Source organism: Tamandua tetradactyla, chromosome 7, assembly GCF_023851605.1.
Source record: "Tamandua tetradactyla isolate mTamTet1 chromosome 7, mTamTet1.pri, whole genome shotgun sequence".
Classification (NCBI taxonomy): Eukaryota; Metazoa; Chordata; class Mammalia; order Pilosa; family Myrmecophagidae; genus Tamandua; species Tamandua tetradactyla.
Genome location: NC_135333.1, coordinates 12,579,208 through 12,592,828, shown reverse-complemented (window position 1 = coordinate 12,592,828; position 13,621 = coordinate 12,579,208). Strand labels below are relative to the sequence as shown.

At 37.8% G+C, this 13,621-nt stretch overlaps 1 non-coding gene and 1 pseudogene across 1 annotated transcript; one reads left to right on the top strand and one right to left on the bottom strand.

Moving 5' to 3' along the window:
- Positions 1-362: 362 nt before the first annotated feature.
- LOC143642959 (U1 spliceosomal RNA) lies at positions 363-525 on the bottom strand. The gene has a single exon (XR_013156017.1). It is a non-coding gene; the product is annotated as a U1 spliceosomal RNA (small nuclear RNA).
- The window catches only part of LOC143690367 (PHD finger protein 10 pseudogene), a 52,848-nt pseudogene continuing 39,629 nt past the window's right edge, over positions 403-13,621 (top strand).

Below are 13,621 nucleotides of genomic sequence, written 5' to 3'. Positions count from 1 at the left end.
CCAGCCTGGAACAGTTTCTTAGTCATTCCTTATCTTTTATGACCTTGACACTTTTGAAAATGCTCAATTATTTTGTAGTTGGCTCCTCCGTTTGAGTTTGTCTGCTATTTTCTCCTGATTGCAATTCAGTTGTGGATTTTGGCAAGAATACCACAGAAATGAGGTTGTGATGTCCCTTGCAGCGCATAATAGCACGGGGTCCTCATGTTTGTATCTTATTACTGGTCCTGTCTACCTTGATCATTTGGTTAAGTTGGTGTCTGCCAGGCTTCTAGCTCTCCTTTTGTAGTTAATAAATATTTTGGGGGTTATATGTTGAGACTATGCAAACTGGTTTATCCTCAAAAAAAAATTTTTTTTTTCAGGGAAAAGCACGGGTGCAGTCCCCGACTACCAGAAATTATGCAGTCGCGTTTCCCGCGTCTGGGGAAATCGCAGGGTCCGCACACCCGGGGTGTAACGGATGCGCCTCAGCTTGTGAAAACCACCTTCACGAACCGGGCGTCTCCCCTGCCAGGTAAGTATCGCTCCGCTAATTTTCAACCGCTAATTTTTACATTCATCTCTGGATGCTGTCTGCAAAAGTTATTATTGTGGTGTTCACCTGGTGGTGATTCTCTATTTTCCTCCACCTTTCTACATTTTTAAATTGGAATTTTATCGTAAGGAAGAATTTTTTTTTCTATTTGTTTTCTTGTTTGTTTTAATTTATTTTTTAAACAGTATGGAATTATTGATATTTATTTTATTCTGCATGTTAAAATTCAATACGATCATTGCTTATTTTGTGGCTCAATTTGTTCTAGCTTTGGCCATTAGACTCCCCTTCAGATTGGCTGTCATAAGCCCTCATCTTTCTTTGAGTATGTCTATTCTTTCTGGCACCACGAATTGTTCTTTATGTTGTACCCCGATGATCTTCAACCATTTCTATAATAAAATCAAACTGATTCTATGAGGGCAGAGCGCTAGCTTGGAAGTGGGAAATTGATGAGATAATGTGACTGGTAGTTACCTACTTCATAAATCAGTTCACTTATATGTCACAAGCTACACAATCATAAAGTAAGAATTGCCCATGCACTGGTGATGCCAATGTCAGATAATAACAGTGGGCAATGGAATATTTACTAAAACAACCCACAAATGAAAAATAATAAGTCAAATGTATGCCTTTGCTTGGGGAATTATGTGCATGTGTGGGTGTGTGTCTCCAGATGAACCTAGGAATACTTCATACCATAAAGTAGATAGATGCTTTTTCCATGCTACATGAATTTCTCAGTTGCATGGAATATAATGAACGATTATCAAGGAAGAGCTGGAGGGCTGAGCACCTTGCCAATCAACGGATGTAAGAGAAGGGAGAGTAGTGGATGACAGACAAGGCATAGAGTTTAAGTACCAGATAGGAAATGACCAATGGGAATGAAGCTCCAATGCCATGATGATTTTTGTGGGAAAATTCATAAGAAGAGGGTGACTTCGTACACGTTAAAATTTATTGAGATAGAGGATAACAAGGATGTCAGCTGGAATACTCTAGCTAACATATTTTATGCAGTAAGAACGATCTATTATAAGCATGGGATTGCTGCAATAGTAATATTTTAAAAATGCATTGCAACTCTAACCCTATACCGTGCAATTAAAAGTAATCAATTAGAAACTGAGACTAGTAGGTGATTCCTGATTATCTCTTCACTGCCTATCCAAAGGGCTCTTGGGGGAGATTCTGAGCGGCAGTTATGGATGCAGGACTCGGAGTCCAAAGCCTTCTTCAAATCCTGGCTCTGCCACTTGCTTGTCCTGTAACCACAGGTGGAGGACTTAGCTTCGCAAAGTCAGCTTCTTCTGGAAAACAAAAAAAGAAAAAGAAGGAATAAATCTGTCTAAAACACAGGGTTGTTACTTGTACTGGAATAAGTCCCAGAATGTAAATGTTCCCCAGGATGGCCTTATAATTATTGCCTGTAACTCCTGTGGTGACAGAGTAGACAGTTGCTCCGCCTGCTGTGATCCAGAGGGTCTGGAGATAGCCGCTCTGCACTGTTGACTTAAAGAACCTCTGCACTCTCATGCCCCATGCAAATAGGGACCATGTGTGTTTCATCTACCTCTGAATATCCAATATCTTTGACAGCACTGGAACATAGTCGGCACATTATTTTGTTGAGAAAATAAATATAATAGCGGAACCATTTCTTTGAGAAATCTTTGGTTCAAGGCATTGGTATTATCTAGTAAATCATTCCTATCTTGGTTTATAGCAATAAGTCTAATTAGCTTTAGTGACTTAGCCATGCCTTAGGGGAACGGGGTACAGTTTTGAGGAAAGGAGGTCTAGAACATATTGTTGCATAAGGAAAGCGTGACTATGGAGGTAGAGTGGAGGGTAGGGGTTACTGAGCAGTCAGTAGGGAGCCAGAGGAAAAGAAATGCACTGCAAGGGGAGACTCAAAACTGGAGGAGGGTTCATGAAAGCAGTCACCAAAACCAAATACGGATAGCTCCCCAGGGGAGTTCTGTATCTGTACAACTTTTAATATATTTGATTCTATATTTACTTGGGGGAAAATATTCTGGAATTAATCACATCTTGGACTTAGACAGTATTTCCTAGGGATGCATTTTTGTAGCCCTTTAACCCAGTTATCTCTGAAGGCCAGACCTCAGAAGGCTAATATAAGCAGAAAGAAGCCCAGGAAAAGGAGGGCAGAGGAGAGGGAGTTGGAAGAGAGAAGTGACAGAAACATGGACTTAAGTGAAATAAGTCTGAAGGGAAAGAGAAAAATGAGGCACCAATAATGCTGAGTGCCGAATGTCGTTGGTTACCTGGGATGCATTTCTGAGCAGCTGCTCTGTCGCCTGGGTCCTTTGCCAGGGTCCTCAGATAACTTTGAACTTTTTTCTGTTTTCTGTCTTCCTCACCCACAATTCTCAACTGCAACTGCCTTTCAGAGCTACTCGTCTGATGCTCAGATGTTGCTCCTGCAGGTGGGGGGGGTGTCTTTAGAACCTGAACACACCTGCATATCTCAGCTACCACAAAGAATATTTATGGAGAGTAATTGGGTAAATTGAAGGCATAACCTCAGAAGATAAGAAAAATTGGCTGGCAAATGTTAAGGTTTTTATGAGTAAACACGGTGATACTTTAAGTAATTATAATTTGTTCTGCAGTCTGTCACAGTTGTTTTGATTTGTGGCTTTTATCAGTGAATAAGGTTATTTAGTTTTCCTTATTTAAGGAAGAGATTCACAGTATTGCAATATTTCAAATGCCAATGATGTTAAATTTCTTGAATATTTTCCCTTTCTAGCATCTGATGAGTCATTGGACTATCATTCTGTCCCAAGAACATTATGGTGACACGAGTCTTAGTCACAAAACCATCTCTGTGGTGGGTGGGCAGGGAAGGAGATGGGAAGAAATCTACACAATGAGAAAGATCCAGTTTAATCTTAAGGTTAGAATCATTATCCACATTTTTAAAGCCAAATTATTTTAAACTAGACTTCACAATCTACCAATGTTCAAGCCTCTCATCATTCCCTCTCCAGAGGAATGAAATCTTGGGGCTCTGGGGATATGTAGTTTGGGGGCTGTGGTTTATTAAAAAAATTCATAATTTAAATATTTTCACCATTATGATGAATGGAGTTTGGGAAGATTATCCTACAGGAAGACAAATAAAATCCTTGAAAATGAAGCCTTGATGTGCTCTGTTGTACCGTAAAAGCATAAAGCTAAAAGGGACCCAAAAGTGACCTATCTGGATAAGTCACTATTTGGAATATAAAACACATAGTAATAATGCTTTTGTAAACTTTCACCTGGAGGGGACTGGCAGCAAATGTTAGTTGATTAGTAAAGTATTTGCAGGAAAATTATAGCACTAAACTACTGAAAAACCTGAAAGAAGGACAGTTTTCAAATATAACAAGTCAAATAGTTCTGTAAGAATTAAAACAGGCAGCATACCTGGTGATGTTACAATACATCAAAGTAGACCATAATTTTGTGACTTTCATTTGTCAATGTAGAAATGAATTATGAGTGGGAGAACAAGTAACATTGACTTTGTTTCTCGCTGCACCTCAGAGCTGGGGTGCTTGGGGATATAAGAATGACCTTGATGGTGAATGCTGTAAACAAATTAACAGATTAAAAAATTCATTAACAAACAAATTCCGAGAAATTTTGTTTCTCAGAGAAAATTAATGAGGAATATCCCTGCTATTCAACCAACATTCTTTGAACAAAAGTGTTTAGTCTTTATTCTGTCTTTGGCTCCTCATTAGGCCTAAGGGGTAAAGGATAGAGGAGGTAATCTTAACCCTAAAAATAGAGGGGTGCTTGGGTTCATGCGGGATCAGCTCAGTGATGGGGGAGTATCCCCAGCAAACCACACACTGGCAAATATGTTTACAGTTTCCATTAGTGTCTCCGCAAATATCCTCAATTGGTCTTCTTGGGCTGGGTCCTTATTTATTCACGTATTTATTTATTTGTTTGCTTGTTTATTTGCATGGGCAGGCACCGGGAATCAAACCCGGGTCTCCAGCATGGCAGGCGAGAACTCTGCCACTGAGCCATGGTGACCTGCCCTGGGCCTATATTTAAACCATTCAAGATAATTGGTCTTTGTTGACCTTATTGAAAACCATCAGGCATCAGAATTCTGCAACATTTCTGAATAACCTGATACTTTGATCTATTTTATGGATTTTTTTCTTATTCCTCTCCAATTTTGTTGTTGTTGTTGTCAAAGCAAAGGCCATTTGCTTTGACTTTGTCACTAAGCTATGTATCTTTTGTTAGTAGAGAAAACCATTTTTTTTTTTTAACATGGGCAGGCACTGGGAATCGAACCCGGGTTCTCTGGCATCACAGGCAAGCATTCCTGCCTGCTGAGCCACCATGGCCCCCCTGAAAACCATTTTTTAAGGAAGGAAACTTAGCTGTCTTTTTTAACCAGTCTAAAGGTGATTCTCTCAATATTTCAGTTGAAGTCTCCTTTCCACTATGTTTCTTTTCTCTAGAAATTTTCCTTTTAGAAGGTGGGGCACTGAGACCAAGAAAACTTTGAGTTTTAAAATGGACCTGGTAGGTTCTAAGAATAGCGCTCAACAATGCATACAAACCTTAAATGTCTATTCTGTGACATGCATTCTGCTGGCAAGTGGGTCAGCAAATGCAAATAAGGTGTGGCCCTGTTCTGGGGTCTGATGGTCTAGTAAAGGGAGACAAATAACCAGACAAATATCCAAAAAAAAAAGAAAAATGTGATACGATGTTATGGGTTCCCAATGAATCTATATGCATGTCCACAGGGCTGAAGGCAGGCACAAAGGGAGGGACCTATTCCAGGGGGTGCCTATGAAGACTTCATTGGAAAAGTGACCCTTGAATATTGGGGTTAGAGAAGTGGGGTAGGAGATAGCTCTGACAAAGTATCACCTGTCCTCACCCAGCTGTCCATCTGCTGCGGAGCTTTTGAGAGCAATTCATGCACAGAGGGTCAGTTAAGGCAAATTCCTTTTCTTTCAATCTTTTGAAATTTTATTGCTTAACTTATGGGCAATTTGGTGAACTTCCATGTGCTCTTGGAAAAAAAAAATGTTTTCTGCTGGTATTGAGGGTGATATTCTATAAATGTTTAGGTCAATCTGGTTCATAAAACCATTTAGATCTTTTAGACCCTTACTGATACTTTTGTCTCCTTATTCTTGTTTACTTACCTATTTGTTGGAGATTTCAATCTCCAACTCTGAATTTGGCTTTATCTATTTCTCCCTTCAGTTTTGTCGGTGTTTTGTCTCATGAGATTTGAAGATTTGTTATTGTGTACATTAGCATCGTTATATCTTGTTGATGAGTTTCCTCTTTTATCCTTCCCAAACATCCCAAAATCTCTTGTAGTATTCTTTGTCTTAAAAAAAAAATCTATGCCAGCTTTCTTATTATTTGCATACATCTTTTTCTATTCGTGAATTTTCATCTTGTCATTTGATTTAAAAATAATTTCTTTTATAACTAACATATATGTTTTAACATGGAATTGAATCTTGCTTTTTAAATTAGTTTGATAGTCTCTGCCTTGTAATTGAGTGTTTAGTTCACTTATATATAATGTAACTACCGATATGGTTGGGTTTAAGTCTATCACTTTGCTAATTTTTATTTGCCCCTTCTGTTTTTTGTTTTTCTGCTATTCCTTTCCTGTCTTCCTTTGGATTTTTTGGGTATGTTTAGAATTCCATGTTTTTTCCTCTACTGACCTCTTACGTATGTATTATCTTATTATTTTTACATGGTTGCTTTAGTACTAACAATATGCATATTTACCTTATCAAGGTCTATTTAAAGACAATATTGTGCCGTGTCATATTTCTCACTGACTCCTCCACTTCCCATTACTTAACATCTGATGTTACTCACTTTCCATTTCTCACTTCCCACTTCTCGAGTGAAGTACTTTACAATGATATAATTCCATTTCATGTCACCCCCCCCCCCAGCCTTTGTGCTATTCTGGACATTTCCTATAAATGGAATTATACATGTGCTTTTTTTGTGACTGGCTTGTTTCACTTAGCATGAGGTTTTCGAGGTTATGCATATTGTGCATGCATTAGAACTTCATTCCTTTGGATAGCTGAATAGTATTCCATTGTATGGATATACCACATTTTGCCATGTCTTTTACCTCTCAAAAATTATAAATCTCATCTTGAATTAAACAGTGAGTTGTCTCTTCAGACAATGTGAGAAGAAGGAGGAGTCTTTTGTATTAACTAATTTATTTACTATTTCTAATACTCTTCCTTCCTGTTGATCCCACAGGATCTTCTCTCATTCCTCTTCAGCCTCAGGAACAGCCTTTAACATTTCTCATCCCGTAGGTCCTCCTGCTGATGAGTTCTTCCAGTTTTTGCTTATCTGAAAATGCTTACTTTTTTTCCATTTTAAAAGACCTTTTTACATAAAGTAGAATATGTTCTAAAAAATGATCACTGTGATGAATGCGTAAGTATGTGATGATATTGTGAGCCATTGATTGTACACCATGTATTGATGTATCTATGTGAAGATTTGTCAATGAAAAATATTTGAAAATAAAAACCACAATGAGATACCACTCCACTAGGATGACTATAATCAAAAACACAGATGTAACAGTTGTTGTTGAAGATGTGGAGAAATTGGAGCCCTCATACTGTGAGTGGGAATATAAACAGTCTGGAAATCTCTAGAGTTACCATATGATATGGTAATTATTTCCCTAGGTATATATCCAAGAGAAATAAAAATGTGTTCATGCAAAGAAAAATTGTAATCAAATGTTTCTAATAGTATTACCCATTATAGACCAAAAAACATCCTGCAGGGTCTGGCTGACATGGAAGTAGAGATCTTGGCATGTGTATGTTGTGGTTGGACCCAGCCATGGTTAGGTTTGAGCTGCTCCTGGCCACCTGCCCTGTTTGGGCTGCTGCTGCTCCGGCCATCATCACTGCTTGAAGACGCTGCCCCAGGAAACCTGAAGGATAGGCTTTCTACTATCCTTTTGTTTGGTCAGGGAGGGGTGTGTGTGTGTGTGTGTGTGTGTGTGTGTGTGTGTGTGAGAAAGTGGAGTGGACAGTTAAATTTTTTGTGTGTGGCATATTACACGGTTACAACCATCACCCCATCAAGTTCAGACTATTTTTATCACTCCTTAAAGAAAACCTTGTACCATTAGCAGTTATTCTCTTCTCTCACACTCCCAAAGCTACGTAACTAAACCACAAATCTATCTTCTGTCTCTGTAGATTTTCCTATTCTGGACATTTCCTATAAATGGAATCATACATGTGCTTTTTTGTGACGGGCTTGTTTCACTTAGCATGAGGTTTTTGAGGTTATACATATTGTCGCATGCATTAGAATTTCATTCCTTTTGATGGCTGAATTGTATTCCATTGTATGGTACACCACATTTTGCTAATCCATTCATCTGTTGATGGACACAGATTTTTTTTCTACTTTTGTCTATTATGGGTAATAGTATTAGAAACATTTGATTACAATTTTTTTTTGCATGAACACATTTTTATTTCTCTTGGATATATACCTAGGAAAAGAATTACTACATCATATGGTAACTCTAGAGCTTTCCAGACTGTTTATATTCCCACTCACAATACATGAAGGCTCCAGTTTCTCCACGTCTTCAACAACAATTGTCATAATCTGTGTTTTTGATTATAGTCATCCTAGTGGAGTGGTATCTCATTGTGTTTTTTTTTTTCAAATATTTTTAATTGACAAATCTTCACATAGATACATCAATACATGGTATACAATCAGTGGCTCACAATATCATCACATAGTTGTGCATTCATCACAGTGATCATTTTTAGAACATTTGCATTGCTCCAGAAAAAGAAAGAAAAAAGAAAAAAACTTATACATCCCATACCCTTTAGCCTGCCCTCTCTTTGACTGCCATTATTCTTATTGTGGTTTTTATTTGCATTTCCTGATAGCTAATGATGTTAAGAATCTTTTCATGTGTTTATTGCCCATTTGCTTATCTTTTTTTGAGAAATATCTATTTGAGTTCTTAGCCATTTTAAAATTGGTTTATTTGTCTTTTTGAGTTGTGAGTGTTCATCATACATTCTAGATGCAATTCTCTTATCAGACATATGATTTGTAAATGTCTTCTTCCATTCTATGGGCTGCCTTTTCATTTTCTTTGTGGTGTCAACAATGTTTTAATTTTGCTTACTACCTTATGACTTAAGTCATTTATGACACAATGTCAGTGATCATTCTATTTTTTGTTTCCTTGTAAGAACTATGTCATCTGCCCCTCCCTGCACCTTGTCTGCTTTTCAGATTTTCTCTAATCTTCTGTTTTCATCAGTTTGACTATGATGTGCCAAGGTTTTTTTTTGTTTGTTTTGTTTTGTTTTTTTATTGCTTTGGGTTAGCTTAGTTTCTTGTATCTGTATAGTGATATTTTCACCCAAATTTAGGAGTTTTTCGGCTGTTATTTCTTCAAAAAATATTTCCTCCTCTATTCTCACTCTCTTTTCCTTACAGGAATTCAATAACATATGCTAGACCATTTGGTAATGTTTCACAGGGTTCTTGGGGATAATTTTTCTCTCTGTTCATCATATGAAATAATTTATGAATTTATCTTCAAGTTCACTGACTCTTCCATAATGCCAATGTGCTTTTAATTCCATACAGTAAATTTTTCATTTTATTTTGTTATGATTTTCAGTTTTGGAGTATCCATCTGTTTCTTATTTATAGTGTCCATTTCTCTGATGATATTTTCTATCTTTTCACTAATTAAAATTGTATTTTCTTTTAATTCTTCAAATATCGTTTCCTTTAGAGCTTATGAATATTTATATTACCTGCCTTAAATTCTTTGTCTACTGAATCTAACATCTGAGCTGTCTGATTTTTTTCTTGACTGTGGGTTCTATCTTCATGTCTAGTAATATCTGCTTGAGTATTGGACATTATGGATAGTACTTTGTGGAGACTCGATTCTGATATCATCCTGTGAAGTCTGTTGATTATTGTTCTAGTAGGCATTTCAATTTAGTTGATCAGTTTCAACTTGTGCAGTCTTGGTTTTATGTTTTGTTACTATAGATCTGTGGAAAAACCCAGGTTTCCAAAGCCATTCTAACTTGATAAGACCCAATAGTCAAACTCTGTCCTCCGTGCAGATCTTGTGAGGACTTTGTTTTAGGCTTTGTTAGGGCAGCGTATTTTGTATGATAGGTCTTAATTAAGGCTGTGGACTTTTCTGCTAAGATGGGGTCTTTTTGGTGTGCTAGTTGGATGCCAAGACTGTTAATGAAGGAGAAATGACACTTGTCCACAATGATGGGCAGAAACTTTAGTGCATCCCACAAGTGCTTGATCTCTGCATCTGTTCTGTTCTCAGCCTCTTAGCAGCTACACACTGGTAAGGCTCACAGAGCCATGCCCCAAGCATAACACTGTCCATCCCTCAGCCAAAGATGTGGGGGGAGCCCTATATGGAATTCTAGCGGTCCCTTCTGCACTGCTTTCTCTTCCACAATATATTGTCCCACAGATTGCAGTCACTTCCAAGCTTGTATCTGCTTCATTAGTTCAAGGGAACCACTGTGTTCTTGCTGGTTTCCAGCTTACTGTGCTGCAGTCTGTCCCCAGGCAGACAGCGGAGTGATTGTGATGCTTGCCTCTTGAGTTTCTTTCCTTTCTGCTGCAGAGGGAAGACGGGAGTGTTTTCCCAAAGTCTAATACGATTAGGACAACTACCAATCATCAGATTCCAGACCCTCTCAGGCTGGTGTGGCTTTTATGAAAGACCTGATTTTAAAGCCTGTCTTACCTAAGAGTGCAAATGAGAAGAGACACAGTGTCCTGACTTTCACCCCTTTCTTCAGTATAAGGAGAGCACCATCCTCTTGTATTTTGGTGAATAATCTATTCTTATTTCTTTAAATTTAACTATGCAATTTTATTGATATATTCACATACCATATTATCATCCAAAGTGTACAGTGGTTCACAGTATCATCCTTTAGTTGTATACACATAACTGCAGTCAATTATTTTTAACACTTTCATTAGTCAAAAAAATTAAATAAATAAATAAAAAAGAACACCCCAAACATCTCACTTCCCTCATCCCCCTCTCTTATTTATTTTTTCCATTTTCTACCCATCTGTCCATACACTGGGTAAAGGGTGTGTCAGCCACAAGGAATAACCTATTCTTTAAGCTGACTAGTCAAAGTAGCATCCCTCCTACTTCCTGGTAGAGGAAAGGGTGGTGGGAAGTAAATCGATTCCATGAGTCTCTTTACCTTAAAGCAAAGACAGTAATCTGAAAGTTGATTTAAGAGAACATTTTAAAAAGTTTATCATGGCTACAGGAAGGAGGATTGATCAGGCTGAGACAGGAGACAGGGAGAATAGGAGGGTCCTGTCACTCAAAGTGTGTTCCTGAGACTAGCAGGATGGGCGTTTCCTTGGAGCTGGTTAGGAATGCTGCATCTCAGGTCCCACCCCCAGACCTGAAACAGAATCTGCGTATAACAATATTCTCAGGTGATTTGTTTGCACATTAAAGTTAGAGAAGGGCTGAGTTAGGGGAAGGTTCAGTGTAAGATAATGAAGCCCTCAACTAGATACAAATGAGGATGGGGGAGGCAAGGACAACTGCATGAAGCAGGTACACGTTACAGCTTCAGAAGACAAATCAGGATATGAGTAAGATAGAGAAGTCTAGCAGTTTCCCATGGTTTCCTAGTTTAGGGTGGTGAATAATGGGTTGAATTGTGTCCTTCAAAAAGACATGTCGGAGTCCTAGCTCCAGTTCTTGCAAATGTGACCTCATTTGGAAATCAAGTCTTTGAAGATACTACTAGCCAAGACGAAGTCAAACTGAATTAAGGTAGGTCCTAGTCCAGAATCATCGGTGTCCTTCTTTGTAAGAAGGAAAGAATTGGACACAGACAGGGAGACGTCAGGGGAGAATATTACGTGACAGCTGAAGCAGAGATGGAAGCCTAAGAATTGTCAGCAACCCTCCAGGAGCTAGGGAGAGGCGAGAAACTGGCTTATTTAGCTTTTCCCATTTCATCCGTATTAACTAACATTTTAGATTAAAAAGAACTGTAGAAACTGTTAAAATAAGTTCTAGTAGAAGCTCTTGAAGACAAAAAATACTGTTAGTCTTATTTTACATAATTTGAACATAGAGATAGTCTTAAAAATTTCTGAACACAGAAACAATTGGACATTCAATCCAGTGAAATGATTAGTTTTGTCAATCAAATCATTTTGTTTTTAAGAAATTCACTGAACCTACCAATTACTTCAGCTTTTTGTATATATAGCAACATAAGGCTTTGTGCCTTGCACATTTGTATGCACTTTTCAAAATCCCTTTTTTTGGTGTGTACATTGATGGTTTAGTGAGCAAATATTGTTTTACTTAGTGCTGACTATTTTTCAAACATAGAAAAAGTTGGGAGAGGGAAAATCATTAATCTGAGACTCATCTGTGACTTGAAATTATAGAAAGTGTTTTGCTGCTTGAACAAAATCTTATCCTATCCAACATCATTTTACAGTGGAGAAAACTGCCATTCACTTTTTATGTATCGATTACTTTTATTTTTATTTCTAATAGACATTTCTGATCTGGATGAAAGAAATTTAAACTTTTTACAGGGAAAAATAAAAAATATGGAAAAGCTCACAAAATATAAATATTTTATATTATATATTATATAATATAATAATCCATTATAATAATGGATTTTTCATAAAGCAAATACTATAGAATGTCCTGGGCAACTAACTAGAGTATGCAGTCAAATCTATTGGACTGGGCACTGTTCTAGAGAGTGAAAATTGAGAGTGAGAATTGAATATCCTATCTGGACAAGCTTCCAGCTTTATTGAGAATCCTGGAGATTTTCCATCATCTTCAAAAAGACCCAATTCCACCATTTGTGATTACTACATTTTACCAATTCTAAGATGCTTCTTAAATATACGTATTTTAGCATCTCTAAAAATCGGGATGCATCTTGCAATCAATAGCATCTTATAGCTCACAACCTTTATTTTTCTTAGTGATACCTAAAATTTATGACATCCTGGAATTCAAGAAATACGGCAGTTTCTTCTTGTAATCTCTTAGAGGACTCTCTCTTTCAACCTAAAGAGAGATGTTCATAGCTGTAGGAGAACTGGGTTCTGGACGTGGCTTGGTCTTAACTAGGATTTGACCTTGGACATGTCTATTAAGTTCTCTGATCCCTAGTTTCATCATCTGTAGAATGGTAGTGGTGAAAAGATCTTTAATGCTCCGTTAGCTTAACATTTGAATCAAGGCTGCTTTGGTAGAAAAGGGTAGAGAAGGTGCTAGGGTAATACAAATGAAGTTGAATTGCTCTTCTCTCCCTGAGAAACACCTGGGCTGTTTCCAAATAGAAAATGCAGCTTAGTAATTGTGGTGAGCAAGACATGTCCTAGCCAAGCTTAGTGAGGAAATAGCAGCCGAATCGCAGGACTCGGGATATGAAATCACACATTTTATGTATTTGGCACCACCTAGGATTTTTATAGGAATAGAAATGAAAGACTTCTTAGTTTTTGAAAATAAAATGTTTGAGATTTGGTTTATCTCGGAATTATACTTAGAAAGAAGGGGGGATTAGCTAAATCTCCATGACACCCTCCAACCCTCCATCTGCCTGCTCACCCCCATGCCTCCCCAACAGCTTCTGCTCCCTGGTTTCACCAGTGCCTACTCCTTGATGCTCCCTCGGAGCCTCTCTCCTGGCATCTCCCCCAGCCCCTTCTTCCATCCCGGGCTCTGTTCTCCAAATATAAAGAAACCACCTTCTCCAAGTAAAGCCACTTTTTAGACTGTTGACTTCATCCTTCTAAATATAACCTGGCAAGCCTGTAATAAACATTTCAAACACAAAGTCTTCGCTAATTTCACAAACCAATGGACCTCCTTCAGGGCCGGTTTTGAAACCCTGGATTTTAAGTTTCTAAGAGTTGTGATTTGTGAACAAATTAACAAACCCA